The sequence below is a fragment of the Carassius gibelio genome, chromosome B24 (assembly GCF_023724105.1).
Source record: "Carassius gibelio isolate Cgi1373 ecotype wild population from Czech Republic chromosome B24, carGib1.2-hapl.c, whole genome shotgun sequence".
NCBI classification, from domain to species: Eukaryota; Metazoa; Chordata; class Actinopteri; order Cypriniformes; family Cyprinidae; genus Carassius; species Carassius gibelio.
In genome coordinates, this window is record NC_068419.1 from 16,649,528 (window position 1) to 16,662,171 (window position 12,644).

At 42.9% G+C, this 12,644-nt stretch overlaps 1 protein-coding gene across 4 annotated transcripts in view; it reads left to right on the top strand.

The window, feature by feature from the left end:
- The first annotated feature begins 7,887 nt into the window (after nt 1-7,887).
- LOC128013574 (dnaJ homolog subfamily C member 13-like) overlaps nt 7,888-12,644 on the top strand; it is a 67,561-nt gene continuing 62,804 nt past the window's right edge. For 2 of the 4 annotated variants that reach the window (XM_052596679.1, XM_052596676.1), the window contains exon 1: nt 7,935-8,102. The gene's annotated coding sequence lies outside the window, so the exon portion shown is untranslated. Of the gene's footprint in view, nt 8,103-12,644 lie in introns of all 4 variants that reach the window. The other 2 variants (XM_052596675.1, XM_052596677.1) reach the window with 2 other exon arrangements.

The following is a 12,644-nucleotide window of genomic DNA, read 5'->3' on the forward strand; positions in this document are numbered from 1 at the left end:
TGTGGAACCGGCAAGGGGATTAATTTTACCAGTGGGTAGTTGTCGCGGGACTTTTGTCATGGCACGAAGGGCATCCCCCCGGATTAATTCCTGGACATCCTTTTTGTCATGATCCGGGTTCCTCCCTTCTTTGTCCCCCTCTTGTGGTCATCCTACACATTCTTTCTCTACACCATCACTTTAACTTCATTAGTCCCAGCTGTTCCCACTTACACCTCTCACATAACCCTTTCACCTGTTTTGCCTTTGCCTTTTCACATCCAGCACACTCCCTCTCTGAACTGTTGCCATCTGGTCGACGCTACAGAGCACTGAGCACTAGAACGACCAGACACAGGACCAGTTTTTTCCCTCAGGCAATCCATCTTATGAACAGCTGATAATAACTGCGAACACACTACACTTTATATTTATATACACATACACTTATTTATCTAACACACATACTTAGTATACACTTAAATTTTGCACATAATACACATGTACATACATAACTGCATTTTGTAACATACATGCCTACAATTGTCAATTTGTATATTGTCATTCACTGTCTACTTATTTGTATTTTTTACTCTTTTATTATGTGTTTTATGTTCTGTCGCTGTCATTCTGTTGTACTGCGGAGCTTCTGTCACGAAAACAAATTCCTCGTATGTGTAAACATACCTGGCAATAAAGCTCATTCTGATTCTGATTCTTCCCGCTTTTTCTACCTCTGCTTTCTCTGCCCCTTTTATCAGTTTATTCCTAGCTATCAATGCTGAAGACGAATCTCCTACCTGCTGAGTCAAATCCTGTCCTGTCTTGTCTTGTGCAGTTTGTCTGGAAGTCTTTCTCCTTCACGCTCCTTACTGTGCTCTACCAACTCAGACGCTGTGGTCCTGAACCGATGCGATATCCAGCCCTTGGTACCCACTCTCTCTGCGGGCTTTGCCTCTTGCCGTACTCTCTGTTGGGATCTTCTACTGCACCTGGCGCAGCTGCCGCACATCCTGAATCCCAGTAACTAGTTTCTCTGCTACCTTTTGTTTAATGCTCAGGGTTTACCAGCAAAGAATTCTGATTTTATTTTGATTGATACCTCTGTTTCCGGAGTGGATTTATGTTTCCCCATTGATTCTATAACTGTTTCTCACGAGCCACCCACCACTGAGATCCGTGAGGTGTCTGAACCGCGAGTCAACAATCCCCCTGTCTACTCCGGTGAGCCAACTCAATGCTGCTCCTTTCTCACCCAGTGCGAGGTAGTCTTCTCGTTACAGCCCACTACTTACGCTCAGGACCGGGCCAAGGTGGCCTACGTTATCTCCCTACTCGCGGGACGAGCTCGGGAATGGGGAGCGGAAAACTGGGAGGCGGAGAGTGGTTGCGTTACCGACTTCACTCTCTTCAAGCGAGAGATGATCCGTGTCTTTGACCGGTCGGCCCATGGAGAAGAGGCTTCACGACTTCTTTCTTCCCTTCGCCAGGGTAGGCGCTCTGTTACTGTCTTCTCCATAGAGTTTCGCACCCTGTCCACGTCATGTGGGTGGAATGAACCGGCTCTTGTTGCGCGTTTCCTGGAGGCATTGAATCCTGATCTCAAGGACGAGATCTTCATGCGCGAGGTACCTGCTTGACTTGAGGCTCTTATTGATCTGGCGATCCTTTTAGAGAAGTGGTTCGACCAGCGCCATAGAGCACCCGTACTGCAGCCGCCCTCTTCTCGACTTCGTGTACTGGTACAGCCCCTCAAGCCTCCGACATGGACCCCGAACCCATGCAGCTCGGTGGTCTCCGTATTTCTGCCAAGGAGCGCGAGCGACGCATCTTCAATCGCCTGTGCATGTACTGTGCTTCAGCAAACCATTTTGTCTCCAACTGTCCGGTAAAAGCCAGAGCTTGTCAGTAGGCGGAGGGTTACTGGCGAGCGCGATGTCTAGGACCTCTCCATCCAAGTCCTGTACTACCCTTCCTGCACAGCTTCGGTGGCCCGAACTCTCTGTTGGGATCTTCTACTGCACCTGGTGCAGCTGCCGCACATCCCGAATCCCAGTAACTACTTTCTCTGCTAACTATTGTTAATGCTCATTCTGTTTTGTTTGATACCTCTGTTTCCGGAGTGGATTTATGTTTCCCGTTGATTCTATGACTGTTTCTAATTTTCATTAAAAAGACTGTTATTGAGAATCTCGTCTTTTGGTCCTCTATCTCCCACCTGACACTCTTGCATTCCTGGCCACCAGTATTTGCGCTGTAATGAAGAAAGAGTTTTATTTACCCCGGGATGACCTGTTCCTATGGAGGAGTATGCATGGAAGAGGAGGGGTCTACAATGGTCTTCGTTTACATACACCTTACCAGGTGGGCATGCAGGTGGGATGGAGTGGTGTTGTGATTGTTTGCGGAGCATTTCATCTAGGTCCCACTGAATGGGATTAACAAATAACCTGGTGGGCAAGATGGGCTCTGGTTCTTCAGGGATCTCCTCAAGGGCATGAAGGCAGGACAGAGTATCAGCTCTTGCTTTCTTGGATCCTGGATGGTAAGCTTTCTGGAAATGGAATCTGGTAAAGAATAAGGCCCACCTGGCCTGGCGAGGATTGAATCTTTTGGCCTCCTTCAGATATTGGAGATTCTTGTGATCTGTAAGCACGAGAAATGGTTGTCTGGCCCCCTCCAACCAGTGTCTCCACTCTTCAAGTGCAAGCTTTACAGCAAGGAGTTCTCTGTTGCAAAGATCATAGTTTCTCTCTGCTGGGGAAAATTTCTTGGAAAAATAGGCACATGGAATAGGTTTGGCTGCATTCTCGGAATACTGGGACAGGATTGTGCCGACACAAATTGTGGAGGCATTCACTTCCACAATGAACTTCTTCGCTGGGTCTGGGTGTTAAAGTAGTGGAGCTCTTGTGAAAGCGGTCTTTAAGGTTTGGAAGGCCTGCTCAGCTTTGGGGTTCCACTGGAGGGTCTTTGGTTTTCCTTTTAGGAGAGAAGTGAGTGGTGCGCAGTAATCATACTATATTGATGAATAAAGCGCTGATAAAAGTTGGCGAAGCCCAGGAACCTTTGAAGCTCCTTGATGGACTTGGGAGTTGGTCACAAAGTGATCACTTGGGTTTTCCGGTCATCTATCTTCACCCCTTTGTCGTTGATGTTATACCCTAGGAATTCGATGGATGGTTGGTGAAAGACACATTTTCCGTCTTTATAAATAAAGAAAACTCTCTGAGACGTTGAAGCACTTTGGAGACGTGACACTGGTGATCCTTTTAATTGGGAGATCTATGTAAACAAGAGCAAAACGGTCCAGATACTTACAGAGGACTTCATCCATGAAATCCATTGGAATACTGAGGGGGCGTTTACTAAACCGTGTGGCATCACCAAGTATTTGTAGTGCCCAGCGGGGGTGATGAAAGCCGTTTTCCACTCATCTCCTTCCCGAATTCTGACCAGGTTGTATTCGCTCCATAAGTCTAGTTTAGTGAAGATACGGGCATCCCGGAGCTGTTCAAGAGAGGATGGGATTAAAGGAAGTCAATAGCTGAACTTTACCATTATCTTATTTAAAGCTCTGTAGTCGATACACGGTCGTAACCCTCCATCTTTCTTTGGGACGAAGAAGAAACTAGCAGCTGCTGGGGAAGTGGATGGTCGGATGTACCCTTGTTTCAAGGTTTCTTCTACGTATTCCTTCATGGCATTTTGTTCCAGGATGGACAAGGAGTAAATTCGACCCTTGGGAATGGTCTCTCCAGGGACTAGGCCAATAGCACAATCCCAGGGGTGATGTAGTGGAAGCTTGTAGGCTGAAGACATCTGCAAAGGAGGCATAACAAGATGGGACATTGACAAATTGACGAGGTATTTACTGACATGGAGACAGGATGGTCATTGACAGATAGTATGGAATATGCTCCTTGAGTGACATGGCAGTTACAACCCCACTTTAGAATTTTCCCCGTGGTCCAATCTATTGAAGGCTGATGTTGGATCAACCAAGGGCGGCCTAAAATCAGTTCAGCTTTACTATTAGTGAGAATAAATGGGGTGAATTGTTCTAGGTGGTTATGCTCAACACAGAGGGTGATTGGTGCTATCTATGATGTCACATTCCCTTTATTTATCATCTCGCCTGTCACTGCATAGATGGGGTATGGCTTTGGAGTTCAAATCCTTTGGAGACCATGGGTCTTAACGAACTTCCCTGAAATGAAATGTCAGCTGATCTGGAGTCGACAATGGCGGTAGCCTCAACATCGAGACCTCTTAACCTCAGATTCACGCATATGGTTAGTGGGATTGATACAGAAGGTTGAGGAAGAACCAAACTCACCACTAACCGTGGACGAGATGGACAGGTGCATGTAAAATGTTCACCACTTCCGCAGTATAGACACAGTTTAAGCTCCCGCCAACGATTTCGTTCTTCTGGGGATAAACGTTGGGAATCTACTTGCATCTTTTCTGGCTGTGGCTCAGGGGTTTTCTCAGGTACGTTTTGGCGAGGAGCGTTATCTGGGGTGTGTGCATCCTGATAGCAGGAATGGGATCTCAGGTGAACTTGTAGAGCTTGTTGCATGAATTTTTCTAATCCCAGGTTGTTATCATATATGGCGAGTTGGAGTCAGAGTGCAGGGTTTAGTCCTCGTCAGTACACTGTCAGAAGAGCCTTTTCATTCCATCCACTCGCTGCGGCTGAGAATGCCCTGAGACAGTCTTTTTACCTTGTTGCAATTTTAAGAGTTGATCACTGACTGAAGAATCTCCCACAGGACGTCCAAACACTTCCTTGAAATGGCCGATGAAATTCTGTAAGGAGGAGGTGATTGTGGATTCCTGAAACCATAGAGCTTCGGCCCATCTCAGTGCTGGTCCGGACAGTTGTTATATTATGAACGAGATTTTCGATCTCTCCGTAGGGTATTGGTGTGCGTGCTGCTTAAGTGCGAGTGAACATTGTAATAAAAAAATCCATTGCAATCTTACTCCTGACCGGAGAAGGGCTCTGGTCGTGAGACTGAACTTGACATATACACCAACGTGGAAGCAGGATTAGCGGAATCGCTGTCATCCTTTTCGGTGTTGGTCAAGAATTATGTCAGGATATGCACGGGAGACAAAGGTAGGTGAATTCAGTACAGTGTTTATTTAATATATAAGTGCTCAGTGAATACTTTGTGTCTTCAAGTGTGGGCAGTACGATGAAGACAGGGGACTGGATCGTAGACAGGTGAGTATGTTTGATTCAGGAGTGTCAAAGCCACAGTCACAGCTCGCTCATATATGTTCTCTTCCTTCACAGAGGCTGAAGTTAATACCAGCCCGGGATATACACAGGATACTACAGAGACCGTTGAATCACAGGTAATGATAAGGTGATTTGTGGTCCTGAGGGCAGCAGAACAAGGACACAGGTTAGTGTTACAAAAGGGTGAGTATACATTACGTCTGATCGGCAGTGAAGTGTCAGGAGCTCAGGAGACAAGTGTTAAGGGTCTGTTCCTGTTGGAATACTGAAGTTGCGGTGAATGTTTTATAGTGCTCTGATTGGATCTGTGGCGCGGATCGCGAGAATGTCCAAGCAACACGGACTGGGGTGGGCACTTGTTCAGGAAGTAAAGTATCTCGTGCATGCGTAACACTGTCGATATCAATAGGCTTGTTTGAGATGCGCCTTGCCTCACTTGAAATGTAGGTGAGAGTAGGCGGCTGCAGTAAGGGGAGGGGTCAAAAAAGACCTTTAAAGTCGTACACTTCCTGAATCTCACGTTTCTTATCACAGACAAAGTGGATGTAATTGAAATACCACTGTTTTGTCATCATGTGACACTTGACACTTCTCAGATGAAACCACACAAAGATGAGGCATAATGGCTAAACAGTTCATTTAGATATGTATGTGTGCATGTATATTTTTAATGGATTGATTTATTAATTCACACAAACATACAATAGAATAAAGAGAAAATTACAACAAGGAATAATTCTAATTAAAATATTTTTTTTATAAAATAAATGCATGTCCGAATTCTTAACTTCACTATGCGTGTTTTGCTTTTGTTTTCTAAAATTAATTTCTAATTCTTAGAATAAAGAGAAAATGTATCAGTTGACATTCTCAGCCAATGAGCATGAAGCTGTGTCGTCAGTCAGTCGTTTCCATCATGCTTTTGATCAGCGCAGTTGGTGGAGAGCAGGGGGGCAGGGTTTCATATTTTATTGAAGCATCCCTGGGTGCCTCCATTGGCTAGCGGACCCCCACCTGCTGTTAGCATTCCTTTAAAGACTTCATTTGCCCATTCATTATTTCTAAAGAAACACGACAATAAATAAAAGGCCCCATTACCTTGTATCTTACGTTTTGGCCCCGTAGAAGCAGTTTTTCTAAAAATAGGCTAACGATTGTGTCATAACCTGCGACTCTCTGTTGCACAGTAGAAAAATTACCATATGGACAGGAGGAGAAGCTCGCAGGCAATCTTTTACTGTCTATGAGGCTATCTGGGGACGTGGATGCTTCTCACCCTATCTCTAAGGGAGCGCCCAGCCACCCGACGGAGAAAGATCATTTCGGCTGCCTGTATCTATGCCTTACAGCTCAGCTCCTTCTTCACCACGACAGACCGGTACAGCGACCGCATTACTGCAGAAGACTGAGAACCATGGCCTCGGACTTGGAGGTGCTGATTCTAATCTCAGCCGATTCACACTCGGCTGCAAACCGTCCCAGTGCACTCTGAAGGTCCTGGTCTGAGGAGGCCAACACGGCAACATCATCCGCAAAAAGCAGCGACGAAATCGAATGGGCCCAAAACCGGACACTCTCCGGCCCTTGGCTGCGCCTAGAAATTCTGTCCATAAAAATTATGAACAGAACCGGTGACAAAGGGCAGCCCTGCCGACCTCATACTCCCAGAGCACCCTCCACAGGATGTCGCGAGGAACGCGTTCGAATGCCTTCTCCAAATCCACAAAACACATGTGGGCTGGTTGGGCAAACTCCCATGAACCCTCAAGCACCCTGGAAAGGGTATAGAGCTGGTCCAGTATTCCACGACCGGGACAAAAACCACACTGTTCCTCCTGAATCTGAGGTTCCACTATCGGCCGAATTCTCCTCTCCAGTACCCTGGCATAGACTTTCCCGGGGAGGCTGAGAAGGGGAAAAAGGGGTTTTAAACCTTATTTTGGGGCAAAGTCATCAATTTTTTTCAGCGATTTTTATCCTGTTTCACTGCTGTTTCTATACATGCTGTTTTTATGTCCCAGTGAACTGTGAAAGTGCAGTTCTGACTCTCTGCCCATTCATTTAGATAGGAGCTGTTCTTGTTATTCTGAAATAGCTGCCTGAATAGCTGTTCTTAGCGTCCTTTATCAAACAGCCCCCTGATGTCCTCAGAGGACAAAACATAATATACGTGTAAAATATATATTACAAAAACATTTCAAAAATTTTATTTTTTCAAAAAAAAATTTATGCTCTAAACAATTATATGAAAAAAATATATACTAAATTCACAATTTTGTTTAGTTTTTTTCTGGTTCTCAGGTGGATATAGTTAACACGTTTTGGGTCCCTGGATCTATAACCAGATTTAGATTTGTATTTTTGTCCACCTCAGAGAAATCTCTTAGTCTCAGTTGAGCATCCTGAAAACAGCTCTGGCTACGCCCTGCTCGCAAATAAAACATTTACAATCTTTACAACAAAAACAATAATAATGTATTTTTTTTCTTTTTGAAATGTGTGAAGTTGTCTAAATCTGTTGATAGATTTAGGGCGTGCCAATAAGAAAGAACAACAGCGACATTTGAGAGTAATAAATGTAACACTCGGTTGTTTGCTGCACTTCCGGTCTGAGCTGTCAGCTGACAGACGCGTGAGACTCGAGCCGTGCGCATGCGCATTGCGCAGAACGCCGCTGGAGGCTGAGGAAAGATGGCGGCGTCCTGAGTGCTCTGACAGAGGGAAGAGATTTTGGTCCGGTTTGGTTCATTTCTGGATCACTGAGCTGCGGCTCCGCGCGTAACGGAGGCCTGCGGGCCAAGGGACGAGACCGAGCCGCTTCTGACAGCACAGATCCCGGTCAAACACATCCCCGAGCTCCGTCTGTGAGGTGAGGCCAGCGCCGCCTGACAGAGACTTCACCTCACCGCGAAATACACCAACACTTTAATACATCACACAACTTTAATACCTCATAACACTTTAATGCATCAAATACATCAACACTTTAATACCTCACAACACGAGCCATAAGACACTGTCGAACATCTGTGTGCTGGTGAATATCAGATCTGAGGCGCTTTGACAAACTCTGATCTGGTTATTATTAAAGTCGTGTTTTATTTCATAATTAATCTGAGCACTGTTTGAGTGTTTTTAGTGTTTATGAAGCTCTCTTTGTCAGGAAGAACTCAGTGTAAATGGGGTCAGATGTCACAAACCCTTATAAAAGCTGACATCTGATCGAAATGACCGGTTTATTTGAAAGTTAAAAGAGATTTTAAATGGATGTTAAAAACCAGTCAGTGCTGTGACTGTGCTGTATAATATCATCTTTCACTACTTTTGTACTGTATCATATCATGGTCACAAGACCTTTATACACTTCATATAAATATTTCATTGTAAATATCTGACAAAAACATAAATTGATATGATGGTTGGCATATAATTCAAAAGGACGTTTCTTTCTGTGTTTGTTAAGTTTGGTGTCTGCTGTCAGATCTAACAGAATGATTAATAATAATCTGGTGAGAGAGTTAGTCTCTTCTTCTTCTGTCCTGTGAGAGACTGCAGATGAAGACAGTCACGGCTCACAGACTGATCAAAAGAAAGTTTCCTCACACGAACAGTAATGTTTTACAGAGGATTCAGTGCAGGGTAGTTTTTAGGCCATCCAGTATTACTCCAGTTTGGGTGTGTTTTAGCTTGGTTTTTCAGTTTTATTATTATTTTTACTATTTTGGGTGTGTTTTGTCATCAGTCTGTAATCAGGTTAGTGATTTGGTGTGTGTGTTGTTCTGGGGCTCGGGCAGTGAGCACCTGACCTGATCATGTGACTCTCATCCTCTGGACACGGCTCTCTGGAGAACTGGCCACTTCCTGCTCTTTAGGGTTTGATGACTCATCATTTATGCGGTTGCTTTAGTTTTTCTTACATTTTTTGCTACATACCAGGCATTGAAATGATCTGGTATTTTATATTTTTTTTGTTTTAGATTGCATTTGAGTTTTAGTTTGGTTTTTTCTTCCTGGGATAACACCGTTCCTGCAAAAATGCCTTCTAATAAATAATAATAAAAATCCATAATAAATTAATTTGGAATTTCCTTAAAACATTGTATGAATTATTGTATATTATTATTATTATTATTATTATTATTTAAACTTTTTTTTTCTTATTGTTTTATTTATTTTTTGGGTTGCATTACTTTTACATTTAGTCATTTAGCTGAAGCTTTTATCCAAAGCAACTTACAGATGAGGACAGTGGAAGGAATCAAAGACAACAAAAGAGCAATGATATATAAGTGCTATAACAAGTCTCAGTTAGCTTAACACAGTACACGTAGCATGGGATTTTAAATAATATAATAAATAAAAATAATAGAAAAAGAATAGAGTAAGTTAGTGTTAGGAGGTATTTTTTGTTGCTTTTGTTAATTATATAATAAATGAAAAGAAAGCAGATAGAAAACAAAATGATTCTAAAAAAAATCATTACAAATAAAAGCAAAAAAATAAATAAAAATAAAAAGCATTATGGTGCGTTCAAGTCATCACGACTTCCCACCTCGTGCGTACGAACTTCCCAGGAGGACTTGAACGCACCATTAGTCCCACTTTTATTAAAGAGGGTTCTTTATTTCTGTATAGATCTGAGATGAGGTTACAATTAGGGTTTCTCTGTGAGTGTGTGTGTGTCTGTGAGAGTGTGTGAGAGCGAGTGTGAGTGTTTGTCTGTGAGTGTAAGTGTGTGTCCCTGAGAGAGAGAGAGTGTGAATGTGTGTCTGTGTGAGTGTGTGTCTGTGAGAGTGTGTGATAGTGAGTGTGAGTGTTTGTCTGTGAGTCTGTGAGAGAGTGTGTGTGAGTGTGTGTCCGTGAGAGTGAGTGAGAGAGAGAGAGAGTGTGAGTGTGTGTGTGTTTCTGTGTGTCTGTGAGAGAGAGTGAGAGAGTGTGAGTGTGTGTATGTGAGTGTGTGTATGTGAGTGTGTGTATGTGAGTGTGTGTGTGAGAGTGTGTGTGTGTGAGAGAGATGTCAAGCGTGTGGTGATCAGTTGTGTTGGTGTGAAGCACAACCCTAGTGTGAGAGTGTGTGTGAGTGTGTGTGAGAGAGAGTGTGTGTCTGTGAGAGAGTGTGAGAGTGTGAGAGAGAGAGTGTGTGTGTGTGAGAGTGTGAGAGGGAGAGTATGTGTGTGAGTGTGTGTGAGAGAGAGACTGTGAGTGTGTGTCTGTGAGAGTGTGTGTGTGTGTGAGAGTGTGAGAGGGAGTGTGAGAGAGGGAGTGTGTGTGTGTGTCTGTCTGTGTGTGTGTGTGTGAGAGAGAGTGAGAGTGTGAGAGAGAGACTGTGAGTGTGTGTGTGTGTGTGTGTGTGTGTGTGTGAGCGAGAGTGTGTGTCTGTGTGAGAGTGGGAGAGAGAGAGAGTGTGTGTCTTTGAGTGTGTGTGTGTGTGTGTGTGTGTGTGTGTGAGAGAGAGATGTCAAGCGTGTGGTGATCAGTTGTGTTGGTGTGAATGTCATGCCTGTCATTATGTTTTATTGACAGTGTGTGTTTACAGAAGCTAGAGGTTCATCAGAAGGGTTATTGCTGCACTGGACTGGAGCTTTGCATTCATAAAATCTTTAAAAAACACTGTTATCCAGCAAAGCTCAGTTTGATTCATGTCTTCCCCGGACGGTGCAGTGATGAACTGCTTCATTGATCCTCGCTCAGAGGTGTAGATGTTGATCACATGAGCTCGTTCAGGAAGTGATCTGCAGCTGTTAATGCATCGCAGCCCAATGCTGTACTTCCACTAGACTCACAGATTCTAGATGAGCAGGATTACACATTCAGGAGGAGCGTGTTGGACATTAAATGGTTAAATCTGATGATTGAGTCTGGGTTTGGTGTTTATTATAAATGTCATTGATTTTAATTAGTGAGTTTGGCTTTGGTGTTTCATAGACTTAAGATGACTGCATCTTCTTTTCATTGATTTATCTTTTTTTTTTTCTCAATGAGTTAAGACACTATCTATGGATGGGCACTATGGAAGCAAATGGGTAGCAATATTCAATTTGGAATGTAATATCTAAAATGGCAATGCATTTCTGTATTTACATTTACATTTTCAAATACATTTGTGCAACATTTGGTGCAAAATGAAAATGAAATTACATAATTTTCATTTGCCATTTCATAGACTAGTTTTAATATGTAAAATGAATACTAATTTTAACGCTTTATAAGTTGCAAAATTAAAATGAAAATTATCATTCAAATGCAATTTTTCTTAACATGGACAAGACAGTTGACCCGTGTATGTTTTGATCATTTCGGTTTATGGCTTCAATATTTCATTCGCACTTGTGGGCGGAGCTGAAACGCTGCTTGCATCTGATTGGTCGAATCGCTTCGCCTTCAGCTCGGTCTTTTAATTCTTTCAGGCAGAATAAGAGTGAGTTCAAGTGAAGCACTGTAATGTCCGAAAACACCGCTCACTGTTAATTAGCATAATATTTGAACCAGAGCTGGGCATGTAATTCGTGCTGCGGAGACCTGCAAGAGACCCCGTTACATTATTGTATGAATATTGTCCCACTGATAAATACAGTGCAAATAGTTCTGTCTCTTTGGATAAAAGTGAAGTGGACATAAAAATCAATAATAGACTGAACAGTTCCATGTCTGTAACATTTACCACTCTCATCTTTTAAGTCATAAGGCACTAGGTATGTGTGTGTGACATTAATAAATAATTGTGAAAATTTATTCAGTTACATTTTTTTATGTATTTCTCTCTTTTTAGTCTTCTTTGTTGGGCTTGAGAAAGACAACATATATTTGCCGTATTTTCCAGACTATAAGTCGCACTTTTTTTTCATAGTTTGGCTGGTCCTGCGATTTATAGTCAGGTGCGACTTATTTATCAAAATTAATTTGACATGAACCAAGAGTTCACATTACCGTCTCCAGCCGCTAGAGGGCGCTCTATGCTGCTCAGTTCTCCTGTAGTCTACACTGAAGACAGAGCGCCCTCTCGTGGCTGGAGACGGTAATGTTGTCTCTTGGTTCTGAATAAATGCGACTTATAGTCCAGTGCGACTTATAGTCCAAAAAAATACGGGTAACATTATTATTTTTATTTATTATAAGAGTAATTGACACAGACTGGAACTTTAATGTTTCACCAAATTCAGCTCAGATCTTCAGACTCGTGTTGCTGTATAACTGGCCAGACTTACCTTCCCAAAATATCCTATTTAATTTTATTTCATAAATGTAACCCTAACTAACTAACTAGACTTCACTGTTATCCGGAGACATTACTATTTGCACTGTTTTTATCAGTGGGACAATATTTATACAATACTATAATCTAGAAATAATTTAACGGAGCAGCACGAATTATGGACGGAAGGAAGGAAGGAGTCAGGGTTTCTGCTTCCAA